General features: G+C 37.6%; 1 protein-coding gene across 14 annotated transcripts in view; it reads right to left on the bottom strand.

The window, feature by feature from the left end:
• NAALADL2 (N-acetylated alpha-linked acidic dipeptidase like 2) overlaps positions 1 to 7,142 on the bottom strand; it is a 1,546,126-nt gene that overhangs the window by 404,415 nt on the left and 1,134,569 nt on the right. The gene's annotated exons all lie outside the window — the stretch shown is intronic.

The following is a 7,142-nucleotide window of genomic DNA, read 5'->3' as shown; positions in this document are numbered from 1 at the left end:
TGAGCAGCAAACACCAAATTGACTGTTTCTAGGCCCTTTCAAAAGAAAGCCACTCTGGCTCTCAGGTAGGTGACCATCCTCCAGGTGAAGGATCAACTTATTAAAGAAGAATCTTGCCAGCAATGACTAAGAGCTCACTACTCCACCTTTCCCCAATTGTCACAGGACAATCAATTTCCTTTACCCCAGTGATGTCAAACTCTAATAGAAATGGGACCACTAAACTGTACATAAGAATCCCTGCTGGCTGCATATTAACATAGAATCTCTCTGATCTATTATATTTTTATTAATTTGTTTAAATATTTCACAAATATATTTTGGCCACTCAGCAGTGTTGCTGGCTATGTTCATCACTTTTGATCTGCACCAATGGATAGGAATATATTAGGAAAATTACAAATCCTTGAGGTTTAAAAATCATCCCAATGGGGTACTTCTATTGATTGTGATTTACATTATGTATAATGTTTGTGTGGATTTTGTCTAGACACTTTTTTTTACATAATTTATGCTTTCCTTTATTTTCCTTTATATTATCTCTTCTTAGAGAACTATCACTTAACAACTTTAAATGAATTATTCATATATAACAAAACTATAAGTATTTTAAAAGTATTTTATAAATATTTTATAAGTATTTTATAAGAAATATTTTTAAAAAAACATGAAGAAAAGAAAAAATACTGGGAAAACCAATGGATGTAGAAAAAAATCTGATGTCAGTTGTAATGTTTCACACCTGTTGGTCAATTCCTATCCTGTTTTTGTCAAGGGATAAGGGGTCTTCAATTATCTTCTTTAAGGCTGAGCTTGTTATAATTTAGCTACATTCATTCTTTTTGTTTAAATTTTGTTTTATGTTCAGTTAAAAATAAAATATTTTATATTTGTTTTATATTTAGTCACAAATAAAATATGTTATATTTGTTTTATATTCAGTTGCAAATTCTCATAGGGCAGCTAGGTGGTGCAGTGGATGGAGCACAGGATTCGAAATCAGGAAGACCCATCTCCATGAATTCAAATCTGGACTCAAACACTTAGCATCTGGGCAAGTCACTTAACCTTGCTTGCCTCAGTTCCTTATCTGTAAAAATGAACTGGAGAAGGAAATGTTAAACAGCAAAAAGCAGTATCTTTGCCAAGAAAACCCCAAATGGAGTCAGTCACAAAGAGCTGGACACCACTGAAATAACTATAAATTCTCTCACTTCCATCTGCTCTTTTCCACCCTTGAAAAGACAAGAAAAATAAGGCCAAGTACAAATATGTATAGTACGGAAAAACGAATTCCTGAATTATCCAGGTCAAGACATATGTACATTTATGTGTATACACATATGTACAAGGTGTTTATTTGTATGTCCATATAAGCTATGTGCATATTTTTGTGTATATTTTATTTTTTCCAATTATATATAAAATAATTTTTAATACAGGCTAATGGGGAAAACACATAAAAAGGAGATGGAAAGGGAAGGAGAGAGGATCTAAGGAAGTATACCTATGGGTAAGGTAGAATAGTCTGGTGTCATAAATAGATAATGAGATAGAAGTGAGCCTGGGTTCTTCATGAAATAGAGATTCTAGGCAAAAACTCACTAATCAGAAGAGGGACCTTAAATTTATATAGACTTAAGGTCTAGAGAATTGTCTGGGGCTATGTGACCTGACCATAATTATACAGCTAATACATGGATAAAGATATAGTGCAGTCAAAAAGGATATAGAGTCAGGAAAATCTGATTTTAAATTCACTCATAAACTTTTTCTTTTGCAAGGTAAGTGGGGTTAAAAGTGGCTTGCCCAAGGCCACACAGCTAGGTAATTATTAAGTGTCTGAGGTTGGATTTGAACTCAGGTACTCCTGACTCCAGGGCCAGTGCTCTATCCACTGCGGCACCTAGCTGCCCCCTACTTGTGAACATTTAACATTTGTGTGACCTTGGATAAATCACTTAACCTTAGTTTCCTTATTTGTCAAATGGGAATGATAACATTTAACTTCTTAGGATTGTGGTGAAGGACTGGTGAAATGATGTATGGAAAGCACTCTATTAGTGTGGGTTATTATGATGCTGATGAATATCCTTTAATCAGTAATGCATTAAACACCTCACCCTTTTACACAATAGAATTATAAAGACCTAAATGGAAAAAATTTCTGCCCTCAAGCAACTTGCATTCATATTGAGGAAGACAGTATTTATATATGCAAGTATCTGCAACAAAATATTCAAAATAAATTAAAAAATAAAGGAATTTTGGAGGTGAGGCACCAGTAGCCAAAAGGGAAAAGAGATCTGGAAAGGCTTTGGGTAGGAGCTGGGCTTTGAGGTGAGCTTTGGAGGAAGGTTGGGATGCTCAGAGGCAGAACTGAGGAAACCCTGTCTTCCTGGGATAATGATGACGATGATAAGGATGATGTTGTGTTAGAGTTTGAACTTGAAGTCAATACTTTAATTCCAAATTGCTGAGCTTCTCAGGTGAATAGTCTGTCAATAATAACAACTTGGGTTCTCAGTTCATTTGCAAACAGTTTCCAGACAAAATAGTCCTTGGGCAGTTTTGAATACCCTGTGATGTCTCCTCCTCTTCCACTCTTTATCTTCCCTCTTCTGCCATCTCCTACCTTCTTCTACTCTGACTCTTCCTTCTTCCTGCCCTCCCTTCCTTCCTCCCTCCCTCCCTGCCTGCCTTTCTCCCTCCCTCCCTCCCCTGCCTTCCTTCCTTCCTTCCTTCCTTCCTTCCTTCCTTCCTTCCTTCCTTCCTTCCTTCCTTCCTTTCCTTCCTTCCTTCCTTCCTTCCTTCCCCTCTCTATTCTCCATCTCTGTGTCTGTTTCTGTCTCTCTTTGTCTCAAATACACACACGTGTGCACACACACACACACACACACACACACAAACTCACAAATTGAGGACTAGGAATATCAGTGGGGACATAAGAAAAAGAAGTATAGATCATTTTTGGCCTATGGTTTATACTTTATCTTGAGGCTTCAGATCCCTGTCTTCCCATTTAAACCATGCAGAAAAAATAAGAGAGGATGCATGCTCCTTTGGTGGCTCATGTTCCCTTCATGAGCTTCCCCAGGGTCTGCTTCTGAGAGTCAGTATCACCTAGAAATAATCCAATAGGACCCAGAACTCTTATAACAATAAATAACAGCCAAGGAGCATCCTTGAAGCTTACACACATTGCCTGTATTTTTAGCTACATTTGGGAAACCTTTTGAAGTTTTATATTCCTGTCTATTATGTTTTGTCATATCCTGAAAATTGTTCTCCACCAAAGTGTATATAGAGAGAGCATCTTCCCCTTCTTTGTACTAATCTTGGAGCTTACTCCAAACCCCTAAACAAATCACAAGCATACATTTTTGGTAACCATGCATGATAAGTGGCTTAGCCAGTTATTCCGTTTGGGGCGCCCCTCTGGGTTCTGAAGATGAATAGGTGAGGATTTTGTACTGTGTTTTTGGCTGGAAGGATTTCTGAGTAGGGTCAAAGGGAAAGGAAGGAGTTTTCAAAATTGAAGGATAAATTGTTTTCTTTTAATTCAGCCAAGACTTTTGCAGCAGGCCTCACCTTGAATCTTAAATCAGTTCAGGAATACAAGCTGCATTTTCAAACAGGGTGAATTTGTTTGGCCAGCTTGTCTGCTCTCAGGATTTTCTGGGCACATTGTAGTGAAGCCCCTGGGCTGGTTCCAGCTTCCATGGTTACCCTGGTTTTGCTGTGTTTCCTCAGGCATTTTCTTATTTCCTATTCTTCTCATGTTCCTAAACAGGAGCCCTCTTTGCAAGATGAAAATTACGGATTCTTTCCTCATACACCATCTGAAGTTGCACAGCCCTTCCAGACCTTGAATCTCCCCACTGCCTGCTCCTCCCCTCTACCTCTGCTCGCTTTTTCTCCAACTTGGGGACAGTGAATAACATGTAGTGTTCACTGTTTGAACCAATAGCTTGAGAACTTAAGCTGGCATGTGGCAGAGGAGTACAATATGACATGACAACTATTTGTAATCCAGAGACACATGGGCAGAACAGTACGAACTGATACCCAGTGAAGAGGATGCTCTAAGAGGATAATATACACAATTATGATGATATTGTAATTTAAAATGACACTAAAGATTATTGGATTTAGATTAATGGCAATCTCAAAGGTCAGAAGATGAAAAATACTTGGTTGAGAGGTAGAGGATGATGAGGATGGAATGTTGCCACATGGGTGTTTCATCAGTTAGATTTTGCTTTACTTTTTTCTTTATTATCAATCAATAAACATTTATTAAATGCCTGTTATGGGTCAGACACTATGCTAAGTGGAGCAACACAAAAGGAGGCAAAAGACAGCCTCTACGCCTGAAGAACTTAAAACCAAATGAGAGAACATATAAACAAATATGTATAAAGCAAGCTATGTAGAGGATAAAGAAGAAATACTAATAAACAGAGGAAAGGCACTAGAATTAATAGGGGTTGTGGAAGGTTTTGAGGAATTATATACCAGGAAATGATTGTGTGTCAAAAACAAAAAATCAGTTAAATTTTTAAAACTGCAATGACCCTTATGATCCAGAGGACAAATGATGAAACATTATTCCCTCTTCTTGGGAGATGTGTGGTTGACTACAAGTATAGGCCTTTGCTATCTGACACTTGCTGTGTCATTTGATTTTGCTTAGCATTTTGTTGTTATTATTGTAATGGAAAAGGGAAAGGCATACACTGGAAAACATTGGGTAGGAAATGTGAGTAAAAAAGGCATCAATAAGTTATGAATAAACAAATTAATTCAATGATCTTCCCATCCACAAACAAACAAACAAACAAACTAAAAGGATATTTGATATTTATTCTGAGTCTGGGAGCTCCCAGGAAGAGGGGATGACCAGTCAAGATTGTAACCAGAGCAGGTCAAAGCTTCCATGCTGTTCTGCAGGGGATGGGGGGGGGGGGGGGGGTTAAAGCTGTGAGAGGCCACTGAACTTCCCACTTCCGTGAGATAGGGAAACCAATCTAAAACACAAAGCAAAACAAAATAAATATTCCTCAGCACCCTATCTCCAGTGAGGCAGATGAAAGTCTGTGGAAAAGTATTTATAGAAATAAGAGGAACATATAAAGAGAACCACAAATAAAGTGGCCAACTGTTTGGTGGCAAAACCTGGCTCCAGCTGCATCACACAGCTGAATGTTTTAGAAAACTCAAATACTCATCAATAATGTGTGTGTTAAAAAAAGGAAGCATATTTTGTCATTTGTTATTTCTTAGAAGAATAAATTCAAAAGGGCTTTTTTCATGGTGGAGGATCTGTTGTTGGTTGAAACAGAATGAAACATTCAACCCTAATCCTCAGATGTCCTAAGCCTTGAAGAGAAAAAAAAAACAATTAAATCCTTAAATTGAATTTGGTATTAATTAAAGGAATGAAGACAGAGATGCTTTTCTCTCCATTTAAGCAGAAACAAAACTCAAGTCTGTCTTCCTTCCAGCATAATAGTATTTATTAAAATGAAGTGAAGATTTTTGTTCCCATAAAAACAAGAATTGTAATGGTATGGCATGTCGTTATTTCCTCTAGAGCAGTGGTGCTAAACTGTGTGTGTGTGTGTGTGTGTGTGTGTGTGTGTGTGTGTGTGTGTGTGTGTGTGTGTGTGTTGTGTGTGTGTGTGTGTGTGTGTGTGTTTGTGTATAACAAGGATGCCTTTACAGCCTGGTGAAGCCTATGGATTCCTCAGAATCAAGTTATTAACTTCATAAAATAAATCATTTTGGATTATAAAGGAAACCATGAGTTAGTAGAGAAAAAAGATGGCTTTTTTTTCTTATCCAAGTTCATGAACCCCTATCAACTTTATCCATAAAACATTGAGAATTCTCTTGCAGACCCAAGGTCTTAACCTTAATACTCTGCTCCAGAAACAATCAAATATAATGGAATACTAGAAAGAGTTGCTTGTATATTTTCTGTCCCCACCCTTGGGGTATCACCTTTCCTCATCATTAGCCAATTTTAGGTGGGAGCAATATTCCAGAGTGATGGCAACTCCATGTGAAATATCACTTAGGACAAGATTGAAACTTATATGGTAATTTCCAATTATTTTGTTCTTCAAGGTGAGTCTTTGGATTCCTCATTCTTGTATCCTTGAATAAGTCTATGCCAAACAAACATAACATAAAGTAACTTGGTTTCTTTCTTTCCTATCCAGAGCTTCCTCTTGGGGGGTCATCGTCCTGTGCCAGCCGTCTCTCTTCAGTCTGTGGAACTCCTTTCTGTAGTCAGTGAGACTTCTGAAATAATACTCAGGGTATAGGAAGGGTATAAAAATCTGTCTACCACTCCAGACATGGATTTCCTTTTGAATCCATTATCTGGAGTACAAATGTTTCAAGACTTCTGTGCAGAGGCTTAAGAAATTAAGAGGTACAAATACTTTGTGAGTGTGTGTTTGTGTATGTGTGTGTATGTGTATGTGTCGGTGTATGTGTGTGTGTGTGTGTGTGTGTGTGTGTGTGTGTGTGTGTGTGTAGGTGCAGGTTTGGAGGAGGGAGATTATTTCTATTTCCCCTTTCTAATCATGTTACAGGTTGGCTGAACTTCAAGCCAAAACATCTGACATAAGATGCCATTTCCCACACTTACAGTAGGGAAGAAATGGAGGCAGGTGCAACTTGAAATGTTTTTTGTTCCATGCTGAGCCAGTCTGATGCTGACTGACAAAAAACTCAACCAGTGAAGGACAGGAGGGTAAAGAAACAACTTTTAAATGGGAGGCAATGTTTTCTTCTTTGCTGACAATGTGACAAGAAAGATCTAGGTAGTGTTCTGAAGCCAGAAACACCAGACTAGCGGTGAACATTCACACAATTTCCTACTGCTGTTCTAGGCCTCTGTTTTTGTTTTCAAATACATTCATATTTATTTTGTTGAATATTTCCCAATTATGTGTAAATTTTTTAAACATTCATTTAAAAACATTTTAACTTTCAGATTGTCTCCCTCTTTTCTGACTCTTCTCACTTTGAGAAGTAAACAATATGATGATGATGTTTATCCTTCATTCTCAAAAAAGACCATGACAGGGAAGTGATGCCATGACAAATAAGTGAATTGTATTTGAGTG

Source organism: Macrotis lagotis, chromosome 6 (assembly GCF_037893015.1).
Source record: "Macrotis lagotis isolate mMagLag1 chromosome 6, bilby.v1.9.chrom.fasta, whole genome shotgun sequence".
Classification (NCBI taxonomy): domain Eukaryota; kingdom Metazoa; phylum Chordata; class Mammalia; order Peramelemorphia; family Peramelidae; genus Macrotis; species Macrotis lagotis.
Note: the sequence above shows the minus strand (reverse complement) of the source record. Positions and strands in the feature narration are given on the sequence as shown.